The sequence below is a fragment of the Grammomys surdaster genome, unplaced genomic scaffold (genome assembly GCF_004785775.1).
Source record: "Grammomys surdaster isolate TR1022 unplaced genomic scaffold, NIH_TR_1.0 125669, whole genome shotgun sequence".
NCBI lineage: Eukaryota > Metazoa > Chordata > Mammalia > Rodentia > Muridae > Grammomys > Grammomys surdaster.
In genome coordinates this window covers 2,081,842-2,093,863 of record NW_021620506.1, presented here as the reverse complement: position 1 = coordinate 2,093,863, position 12,022 = coordinate 2,081,842, and the positions used below count along the sequence as shown (strand labels likewise).

The following is a 12,022-nucleotide window of genomic DNA, read 5'->3' as shown; positions in this document are numbered from 1 at the left end:
ATATTAGCTAGGGAGACATAGATACATGGGAACACAAGGATAACTTAACATTTCTAGGGGCAGGAAGATGGCTCAGGGAGTAAAGTAAAGGCTTTACTTAAAAGCCTGACAACCTGATTTTAATGCCAGCATTCCTTTGGGAAATAGGAGGGAGAAACAGAATGGCCCAGATGCTTGTGGGCCAGCTAGCTAGCTTGGCATATGTAGTGAGAAAACAAACAAACAACAGCATCTCAAAGATAAGATAGAAACTGCCCTCTGACCTCCACACTTACATTGTGGCTTGCGCACACATGCACACACACACCACCATCCCTTCAAGACATTTCTAATATTTTAATAAATAAAATGATTAGATACCTATTGTTTGTATGGTACTGTATCTCATATAAGTTGCCATTTAGTATTTACTACAGCTAATGGATACCCACTATTTAACTGAGAAGGAAACCAAAGTCAGAAGTAATAGATTGCAATTTAACCTAAAGCTATTAATAACTCACTAGTTGTCATTTCTTGACAACTATGTAGCCCAGGCTATCTTCAGATTCCTGAGAATATTTACCTTACCATATGAAGTTTTTGTTTGTTTTTTAAAAACATCTTGTCCCAAGTAGTGTCTATGAGAAGTAAAAACACAAGTTCTTGAATGTGTAGCCTCAATGATTTCAGAGTGATCTTCATTTTCTAGGCATTTATTGTAAGAAGCTTGGGTAGAACAAATTTAGTGATACTAAATATTAGGCTTCAGTTGGTACCTCATTCTTCATAAGAGAGTAATCTGTAGCTAATGAATATAATTGGGCTTTCTGTTGCTTCCATGGTTTCTTAGCAGCTCATGTACCAATTTGTAGACATAGTGTAACACCTTAAGCAACAAGTGTTCAGAAGTGAGAACTGTGAGAAGCGAGTTTGGTCCAATGAGACTATCTTTTTCACATTGCTACTCTGTTAATCAACTTGCTCCTTATGTATCCCTGGCTGAGAACTCCTCATATAGGCTGTGTAGTTCAGGCTTTGAAGTCACGGCTATCCATTGGCTTCTGCCTCCCAAGTGCTGGGAGTAAAGGCGTATAGCAGTTCTCTACTTCTACCTGTGCTGTAGGACCTCGATAGTGGGCTCAGATCATTAGGCCTGACAGCAAGCCTCTGTACCTACTGAGCCACCTCCCCAGCCCTAACTGACTCACCTTCCAATGAGGTATTCAGAGTGTTCTCAGACTCCCTCCATCACTTTCTTTCCCAGTAGTTTTTGTTGTTGCAGTTTGTTTGTTGTTTTTGGTAGGAGGGTGCCTATGGCTCAGTTGAGCATATCCATAGATACTCAGGAAGTAGAAACAGATAACTTCATAGGATTCATTAGAACTTCTAGTCATTTTTAGCTTGAGGTCTGTTTCTTGAATGTCAAAAACAGTTGGAGGGCTTTATTTCAGGCTTCTGTTTTGTTTTATCTGAAACTCAGTTTTTATAGTTACATAACCAGAGTCAGATCTTAGTTTTTCTATTGCTGTGCCCTACCCCTCCACCCCCAAAATGGCCAAGGAAACTTAAAAAAGCAAGCATTTAACTGGGTTTATGACTTTAGAGGGCTGAAGTCCATGATGGCAGAACAAAGACATGGCAGGAACAATCCAGGACTCACATCTCACAAATGGAAGGGAGCAATTGCACTGTGAATGAGTTTTGAAACCTCAAAGTCCTTGCCCCGTGACACATCTGTCAAGGCCACACTTCTAATCCTTCATAAAGAGTTTCAATAGCTGAGGACCAAATATTCAACCATGGGCCAATGGGGGCCATTCTCATTCAAACCAACAGTTAGTAATCTATGTTGGCTTCTTTGATTCATTTTAAGTATTAAATATCAAATTGCCAGTTGTTGAGTATAAATTATTCAAGTTTCTAAGAGCTTTGAGCCAGCATACTTGATGGTGAAGTTAGCTATTATATGAAATGTTCTTGTTCATAATGCTAACAGTCATCTTCTTGTTTTCTGAGATTTAAGGAAGCCTGGGATCCTGTAAAGACTGGTAAAACTCCAGTACTCTGCTGCCTACCTACCCCCTAGCCCACCCCCAGCCCTATGAACTGACAGGTTGTTTCATGTCTCTGAGCCTCAGCTTCCTTACCTGTAAAATGAAATTAGCATTTAAACAGAGCAGCTTTGATACTATTAAACTTTAGTTGTGCAGTTAAGCTTGCCATGCACCAAATGATATTTATTTACTGTTTAACATATAAAATACCCAGGGATGTCCAAGTTGGGTATTTTTAAATTTATTAAAATCAATAAAATTAATTCGTTTAATTAATTAAAATAAAAGTGGAATGCAAAATAATAAGTTTTATTATAACATTTCACATATGCATTTCATGTATTTTGACTTAGATTTTTTTGGAAAATATACTCAGGAGTGATAAAGCTGTATCATATGATAGTCCAGTTTCTGTTTTTTTTTTTTTTTTTTTTTTGAGGAAACACCATACTGATTTTCATAGGAGCTACGCAAATTTACATTCCCAACAGCAATGTTTAAGAGGGATCATCCCAGCTTCTGGCTATTATAAATAAGGCTGCTACGAACATAGTGGAGCTTGTGTCCTTGTTATATGTTGGAGCATCTTCTGGGTATATGCCCAGGAGTGGTATAGCTGGGTCCTCAGGTAATGCTATGTCCAATTTTCAGAGTGGTTGTAGCCAGAAGCTGGAAAGAACCCAGATGTCCTTCAACAGAGGAATGGATACAGAAAATGTGGTACATTTACACAATGGAATATTACCCAGCTATTAAAAACAATGAATTCGAGAAATTCTTAGGTAAATGGATGGAACTAGAAAATAGCATCCTGAGTGAGGTAACTGAAGAACACACATGGTATGCACTCACTGATAATTGGATATTAGCCCAAAAGCTCGCAATATCCAAGATTCAACTCACAGACCACATGAAGCTCATGAACAAGGAAGACCAAAGTGTGAGTGCTTTGGCCCTTCTTAGAAGGAGTAACAAAATACTCATGGGAGCAAAGGTGAAGACAAAGAGTGGAACAGAAACTGAAGGAGGGACCTTCCAGAGACTGCTCCACCTGGGTATCCATCCCTTGTGCAGTCACCAAAAGTAGACACTGATGTGGATGCCAGGAAGTGCATGCTGACAAGAGCCTCATATAGCTGTCTCCTTAGAGGTCTGCCAGAGCCTGAAATATACAGAGGCGAATACTCACAGCTAACCATTGAACTGATCATGGAGTTCCCAATGGAGGAGTGAGAGAGAAGACTGAAGGAGCTGAAAGGGTTTGTGGCCCCATGAGGAGAGCAACAATACTAACCAACCAGAGCTCCCAGGGTCTAAACCACCAGCCAGGGTTTATGACACCAGGCCCCATGAGATCAGCTGTATACATAGGGGAGGATGACATTGTCAGGCATAGGTGGATGAGGAAGTCCTTGGTCCAGTGAAGGCTGGATGCCCCAGTGTGGGAGAAATTGTGGTTGGAGAGGTGGGAGTGGGAGGTTGGGTGGGGCCATATCCTCATAGAAGCAGGAGGATGGGGGATGTGATAGGGGGTTCCTGGGTAGGGGGAAATGGGGAAATGGAATTACATCTAAAATGTAAATATATTATCCAGTTTTTTAAAAAAAAAAAGGAAAAGGAAAGAAAAGGAAAAAAAAAAGAGGGATCATCCCTAGTCCTTGCCGGTGTTAGTTTTTATTTATTATTTGCTTGGTAGAGCCATTTGTATTACTACTTTTGATAACTGTCCAGTTCACTTAAATACTACAAATTTTCTTTTTTTCTTGATAACGGTTACCGAGCAGCTTAGCTTTTGCAGTCCTTTTATAATAAATTGGTACATTTTGATAGTGCTTATCCTAGTGAATTAGAGTCCTCCTTATTTCATTTAACTTTGGAAATCTGACATGCTGACATAAAGATGTATTTATCTGTTAGATGTGGTATACATCTTTAATCTAGTGCTTGGAAGGCAGAAACACAGCATTCCAGGCCAGGCTAGTCAGGGCTACAGAACGAGACCCTGTCTTAAAACAAACAAACAAACAAAAAAACAACAAAAAAACCCAGTAACAACAATAAATGTTAGGTTATTGGCTTCCATAAATAAAACTTGTTTTATGAAAAATATGATCATATCAGCTGTAGGAGATTTACTATTTCTCTAGTGTACAAAATAGGATAAATGATTTAAAAACCCATGTCATCTTTTAATACAGTTAAAGGAAATTTTAAAATCATAATTTAATAATCTTAGTAACTGTATAGAAGTAGATACTAATTAGTAATTGCTGTGGAAATGGTTGTAAGTAATACTTAATAGTTGTGAATCTGGGACTTAGAAATTGATCACAACTAGATTTCCAAAGTTATTATTGTATAGTGAACAAAGTATTTATGCCTGATATTTTTGAATATATATTAAAGCTTAGAGAAATTAACATTAAATGACCTTTATTAGAAAATTTATTTCAAAATTAAGGCACAAAATGTTAACATAGGGGCTGGAAAGATGGCTTAGCAGTAAAGAGCCCTGACTTTGATTCCCAGCACCCACATGGCAAGTTACAAATGTCTATAACTCCAGTTCTAGGATATTAAGTGCTTCCTTCTGCCCTTTGAGGGCCTGGAAACACAGGTGGTGCTCACAATGTAGACATATGTGCAAGCAGAAGACCCATACATAAAGTAAAAATAATATGTTTTTTAAAGTTAGTATAAATTAATGATTAGCATGGGGAAATACCTTCAGGGCTGATTAGTACATGTAGAGAAAGTGAAATGTAAGATGGAATTGAAGCTGACAGGAAAGCTGCCAAGGTGAAAAATCCAAACCACCCCTCCCCCAAGATCAACTCTGTTCTAGATTAAAGGGGGGGCTTTATTATACTCTGGTGAAGCTTAGCATATGAAAGTAACATAAACCAAAAATGTAACACATATAAATTGGTATAATTACATTTCTGTTAACTGGCAACATTTCCTTGAAAGCTCAAAGAACCAAGCTTTAGTAGTGAGGAAAGCAGACAGGATGTGCTCCTAGTGTGTGGGTAATTGGTGCTTTCTCTACCAGATCTGCTCTTCTCTAACATTTCCAGTCTTCACGACAGTTCCATCCTTTGACTTGGTAGACCCCAAACTTACCTCCTCACACATCTGTGCTCCTCTCATTAGGACTCTTCCAGTAGCGTTTAAATTGATCTTTCTGTTTTTACAGTCTGATACAGTACTGTTCAACATAGCCACAGAGTGACTCCTTTAAAAAATCAGATTATGTCCATCTCTGTTCATAATTCACCAGTGTCTTCCCCAAAGCCAAAATCTTCATAGCAGCCTACATGCATTCTTTTCGGGGTACAAGGTTGATTTTTTTCTTTTTGAGACAGGGTCTCACTGTGTAGCCTTGGCTGTCCTGGAACTCACTATATAGACCTGGTTGACATTGAACTCACAGAAATCCTTCTACCTCTGCCTCTGCCTCCCAAATGCTGAGATTAAAAGCATGTGCCACTAGGACCAGCATTATATATATGTTCTTATATAATGTGAGTCCCTGAAACCTTCTTGAGTTCATTTACTAGTGACTTTATCATTCTTTTCCAAATGTAGTGGCCTCTAACATTCACACAAGCTCCTGATTCAGGGTCTTGCACTTCTAGTTTCTGCAGCTATCTGTATGGTTCCTTTCATTTCCTCTCAGTTGTTGGCTCATGTCTTCTGCACTAAGACCTTGATCACTCAATTGAAAGTAGTACTTTCCTGACTCTTTTAGCTTTTCCAGTAACATTTTTCATCAAATGTATTATAGGGGATGTCTACCATTTACTTACACTCCATTGTAGAATAATGAGATGACTTTTTTTTCTTATTTTTTATCCTAGAATATTCCTTTACGTAGACTATGGTATGTCAGTTAAAATGTGCTAAGTAAATAATTAATGAGTAAATAAGAAAGAACTCTGGGGAATTGGAGAGATGGCTCAGAGATTAATAGTACTGACTGCTCTTCCAAAGGTCCTGAGTTCAGTTCCCAGCAACCACATGGTGTCTCACAACCATTTGTAATGAGATCTGATGCCCTTTTCTGATGTGTCTGAAGACAGCTACAGTGTACTCCTATAATATAAGTAAATAAATCTGTTTTTTTAAAAAAAGCTCTTTGCCCTTTGTTTAAAACAAGAAAGAATTCTGTAGCAGCTTATAATATCATTGCTATTAATGTATAGAGTTTTCTTCCCTCCCCCAAAACAGAGCTTCTCTGTAGCCCTGGCTGTCCTGGAACTCACTCTGAATACCAGGCTGATCTCAGACTTACAGAGATCCACATGACTCTGCCTCCTGAGTGCTGGAATTAAACATGTACCACCACCACCTCCCATTGAGTTTTCTTAAATAAGTGATATTAGTGCTTCATTCAACTTCAGAGAAAGATAGTATTAACTTCAAATACTATTTACTGATGTTGGACCACACAGGCTCACATATTGAGCATATGGTCCTCAGTTGGTATCACTACTCAGGGAGGTTGTATAGCCTAGTTTGAAGAAGTAGTGTCTCTCGGGGTGGGTGGGCTTTGAGAATCTTGCCTCACTTCCACTTCCAGTTTGTGTTTGTTCTCTGTCTCTGTGTCAACCATGTTGTGAGCTTCCCAATCCTCCCTAGATTGCTGCTTGTAGTACAAGTGATCATTCAGGTTCTGCTCCTGCCACCATGCCCCTTCTGGTCTGAATCCCCTCCATAATGGCCTCTTATCTCCCTGGGACCATAAGCCCAGATAAACTCGGCTGTAAGTTAGTTTCATCATAATATTTTATCACAGCAACAAAAAGTAACTAATACAGAAGTTTCAGTACTAGTTTTCTTCTTTATTACTATAATAAAACCATGACCAAAATCACCCGGGGTGGGAAGAAAGGGAAGGGATTTATTTGACTTGCACTTCCATATCACAGTCCATCATCAAAAAAGTCAGGGCAAGAATTCAAGTAGGAACCTGGAGGCAGGAGCTGAAGTAGAGACCATGGAAGACTAACTTGCCCCTTGTGCTTGCTCAGCTTGTTTTATTAAGCAACCAGGCCCACCTGCCCAGGGATAGTACTGCCCTCCAACATCAAGAAAATGCCCCACCATACCTACAGGCCAATCCGATGGAAGCAGTTCCTCAATTGAGATTTCTTTTCTTGGGTGACTTTAGTTTGTGTCAGGGTGACAGAATTCAACCAGCAGACTCCTTCAGTATAAGTACTATTTTTTAAAAAGCACTAGAGCTTTTTTTTTTTTTTTTCATGAGATTCAGTTATACAGGGGCTGAGGAGATGGCATAGTCTATAAAGGACTTGATTTACAGAAACCTAAAGTCAGATCCCTAATGCCCCCACATTTAAAAAAGAAAGAAAGAAAGAAAAAAAAAGCCAAGTGCAGTAGCCCAAATCTGTAATCACTGCACTGGAGGGGCAGAAACAGGAGGATCTATGGGGTCTTGCTGGCCAGTCAGTCTAGCCATGTAGTATGCTCTGTAGTGGTTATTATTATTATGGGTGTTACTACAAGTCCTTGTTTTTAAATATCTATTACAGGTTTCTACCCCACTTCAGATCATTTAGTTCCCAAATAAAAGACAGGAACTAGAGCCGGGATGATATCAACCCTCTATGCAGTTTGTCTGCTTCCCTGTCAAAATCTCTGAGATACTACTTGCCAAGTTTTGTTTGAGCAGCTCCCTCTTTTCTGCCCAGCCCAGGCTGTAGGCATCTTTATGCCTACAGGGATAAATTGGGAGTCAAGATCTGCATAGCATCATTTGGTGTAAGTGAGGATCTCCTTGTCTGGGACAATCAGATCTTGGGGGCCAGTATTTAGCATTTGAAAGCATAGTAGCACCAGACCAACCCCCTACAATGCTCCAAGTTTGATAAGACAGATGGAACATGGGGAGAGGGAAGGAAGGACGAAGGGACCCAGTCTTCCCCCACCAAAAAAAAAAAAAAGCGGAGAGTGATAGAGTAAGACACCTTGATTAACCTCAGACCCCACACCTGTACATACACAGATACAAAATATAAAGTTATGTGCTTTTTCTTTTTTATTTAATTATTCATAATTATGAATTAATTTTCAAAATAGCTCTGGCTGTCCTAGAACTCACCATGTACACCAGGATGCCCTCAAACTCATGGAGATTTGCTAGTCTCTGCTAGATATATGCTATTACGCCTGGCTGAGTTTTTTCCTTTTTCAAAATATATACAGAATTATATACTAGGAACTTAGCTATCATTACCAACTATTGCAGAGTACTACAATTCGGCTTTGAAATGTTCAGTATTCCACCTCAAAAAAAAAAAATAGGAAAAGGAAAGGAAAGGGAAAAGGCTGCGTCCACCGTTGAAGTCTCTCCCCTGGTGTTTGGTCTCATTAACCTTTCTGTGCCTATAGAAATGGAGATGGTTTACCAATCCTAGAAATTTAGTATAATTTGAAACATAATATTTGGCTTTTGTATCTGACTTTTTTCACTTACAACAATATTTTAAGGTACTCATGTCATAAAATGCAATAGTATTACTTTTTTTGTGTGTGGATGGTTTAGATTCTATTGTATTAGGTATACTGCATTTTACTTATCTATTAATTAATTGATAAATACTTGAGTAGTTTTTACCTTTTATCTATTATAAATAATTTTGTTGTAAACATTCAGAAATGAGGTAGTTTAGTAAAAATATTTTTATTTACTCTGAGAATTTCATACATTATAATTTTAAGCATTTTTGCCTTTTCTTTTATTTCTAATTCTTTCCAGACCCACGCATTCCCCTCTATGCCTGCTTCAACTATCTCTTTATAAAGAAACAAAAACAAAAACAAAAAAAAACAAATTTCCAGTTTGTGCTGCCCATATATTTCTGGGTTTGGACTATCTACTGGAGCATGGTTGACCTCACCCTTAAAAAACCTGACTCTTCCTCTCAGAGAAGTCATCAACTGTCCATAGCTCCTCTATTAGGGGTAGGGCTTGTGAGCCCCTTCCCCCTCCATGCTAGAATGTTGACTGGCTTGATGTTGTGTAGGCTCAGCTGTTGTGAGTTTGTGAGTACAGCATCCTGTCATGTTGAGAAGACTGGTTTGCTTTGGTCCTCTCTAGCTTTTGTAGTCTTTTTGCTGCCTTATTCCTTAATGGTCCCTGAATCTTTAGGGGTGTATGTGGTACAGGTATCCCATTTGGGCTGCAGATGTGAGTCACAGTTAAGAGCACTTGCTGCTCTTAAAGAGGACCCAAGTTCAATTCCCAGCACCCAGCTCCAGGGATCTTCTGGCCTTCTCAGGCATGTACATGCAGGCAAAACCACTCATACATACACATAAAATAAATAAAAAAAAAATAAAGTAGATGACTGAGCATGCTACTAAAAATTGTCTGCACTTTGATCAGTTGTGAATTTCTACATTACCCACCATTCACTGCTCAATTTTCTCTGTGGGTAGAAAGATAAAAATTGGAGAGCAATTTGCTACCATGTTCATTTAGCAAAATAATAGTAGTAGGTTCATCCTTGGCTCATGTATAGTTTCTAACCATGATGGCCACATTTAGAGTACCAGACAGTGTTTCTGCTTGTGTAGCAGGCCTTAAAGCCAATGAGTAAACAGTTGGTCATTTCCATAGTATTTGTGCTACTCTATCATCCATGGCCATGTATTGCCTTGTCTGTCCCTGTTGCAGTTCACAGGTTCACAGCGAGCAAGACTGTTGATGGCTCTCCTATCCCCTAGCAGCCTTCATAGCACTTTGTATTACTATGAAAGCTAGCCTACAGAAAGGCAGCTTTTAGTCAGTATCAAATTAATTTCGCCATGTCTTGTGATAAGTGTAAATTTTGTCTTCATTAATAGGATCAAAACAAAATTTTAAAACACTATTTACTTTTATCTTTTTTCTTTTGTTTTATAATCTCATGTAACACAGGCTGGTCTGGAACTCAGTATGTAAATCTTGATTGAGCTTCTGATCTTCCTGTCACTTAAATTCCAAGTGCTGGGATTTTGGGCATATGCTACTACATATAGCTACTACATATACCAAGAGAGAGCGCTACTACATCCCCAACCTCTGACACTCCCCCAACCCTGCTCCCAGTATGGAAGATTAACTCAGGAGGCTCTTGCATGATTGACAAGTATTTAACCAGCCCCAAGCCATGTATGTATGTATATGTTATTGTTGTTTTGTCATTGCTGTTTTCTTGTTAATGGGTTAAATCTAGGGTCTTTGTGCTTGACAAATGATCTGTCTCTATGCTGTACCCTCAGTCCCTGATCTACATTCTCAGCCTTACTTTTTGGATGTTCATGTTCTTTTAAAAAATCAGTGTATCACACAGTAAAATACTTCTTTTGGGATTTGATTGAGAAGAAAAATGTTTCATTAATACAATTTATAATGACTGGGCATGGTGTTGCATGCTTTTCACTCCAGCACTAGGGAGGCAGAGGCAGACAGATCTCTGTGACTTCAAGGTGAATCTGGTCTACATTGTGAGTTCTAGAAGAGCCAGGACTCTATAGAAAGATATGAAGTCTCAAAACAAAACAAAATTAATGGCTATATTTTACACTTTATATTTTTGTGCCCTATATTTAATGCTTTCTCATTGTTTGTAGGTGTGATATTATTTGAGAAGCTTCCAGGAGGGATCACTTAATCCCTGAAGTAAAAGCCAGTCTGGGCATTAGAACTTGTCTCTAAAAGTAAACAATTTAGGCATTCAATGCATTTATTATTACTAGTTTTTGAGCCAAGAGAGATACTGCTATGTTGAATTTACATAAACTTGAAAAGATTACATTATGGTCAGATTTAATTTAGATTATAGAGGTGGCTAAGATTTGTCTGTCAGAATGCTTTAAAACCTGGACTTTGTTAGACTTTAATTTCTAATCTTTTTAGACATGTAGGAGTGGATTAACAATAAAATTAACCAGGAGAAACAACTTAATGAATCAACAAAAGATTTTTATCCTGAAAATCAAGTTTAGAACTTGATTTTACTTTCCTAAAAGTTTTATTTATTCTCTAAAGCAGACCAACTCAGGGAACAATAGTCGAGTGTTGTGGAGAGTGAAGGGCCAGTGCAGGAAACTGAACTCATGGGGAGCAGGAAGCAGAAGGACTTAGCAGCCTTTACCTGGCAGGGGCAGAGTTAGAGCTGCACATCTGAGAAGTGGGACATCTGGTTACAGTATTCACCATAATTAGCCACATGCTTTAAAAGTATATACATCTTTTGGATTGGAATAGTATGTAAATTCAAATATTTTAGTTGGATTTTTTCCTTAGCTACTTGATAAATGATTATTAATTTTTTCTTAGAATTAATCATATTAGTCATACATCCTGCCATTTACAAGGTAGAATTAGGAGCATCAGAAGTTCAAAGTCATCATCTGTTTGTTTGAGGACATGAAATATAGACTTCCTCCTTGGTTAAAAGCTTGATTCTGCTGCTTACTAGCTATTGGTTCCAGGGCAGGTATGCTAAATTGTTTTGTGTTTGTGAGCTCATTATGATGATGTAGTGTGGTTTGTGAGCATGGGTGTGAAGTCTTTTTTAAGGGGACACAAATATTCTAAAACTGGTTTATGGTAATAGCTAAATCCTCTGTGAATTTAACTGAAAGATTTTAATTACATTTATGATTAAATTTAAAATAAAGAAGTACATTTCAAATGTGAATTTTGGTGAATTCTATTCCAGTAAAATTGGTGGGTTTTGTTGTTGTTGTTTTGTCTTGGATACAGGGTCTCACTGTGTAGCTCTGGCTGTTTTGAAACTTGCCATGTATACCAGGCTGGCTCTTACTAAGTTTTGGAATTAAAGTTGTGTGCTACCATGCCTGGCCAATAAAGCTATTTTAAAATATGCATGGGCTTGGAACTTATTTTGGAGTGGTTCTTTTAGGTATTAGAGTTTTCATGGATAGAAGATTAGAATTTTTGTGGTTAGCAA

At 38.2% G+C, this 12,022-nt stretch overlaps 1 protein-coding gene across 1 annotated transcript in view; it reads left to right on the top strand.

The window, feature by feature from the left end:
• Positions 1–12,022, top strand: part of Sfmbt1 (Scm like with four mbt domains 1) — a 109,836-nt gene that overhangs the window by 52,915 nt on the left and 44,899 nt on the right. The window lies entirely within an intron of this gene.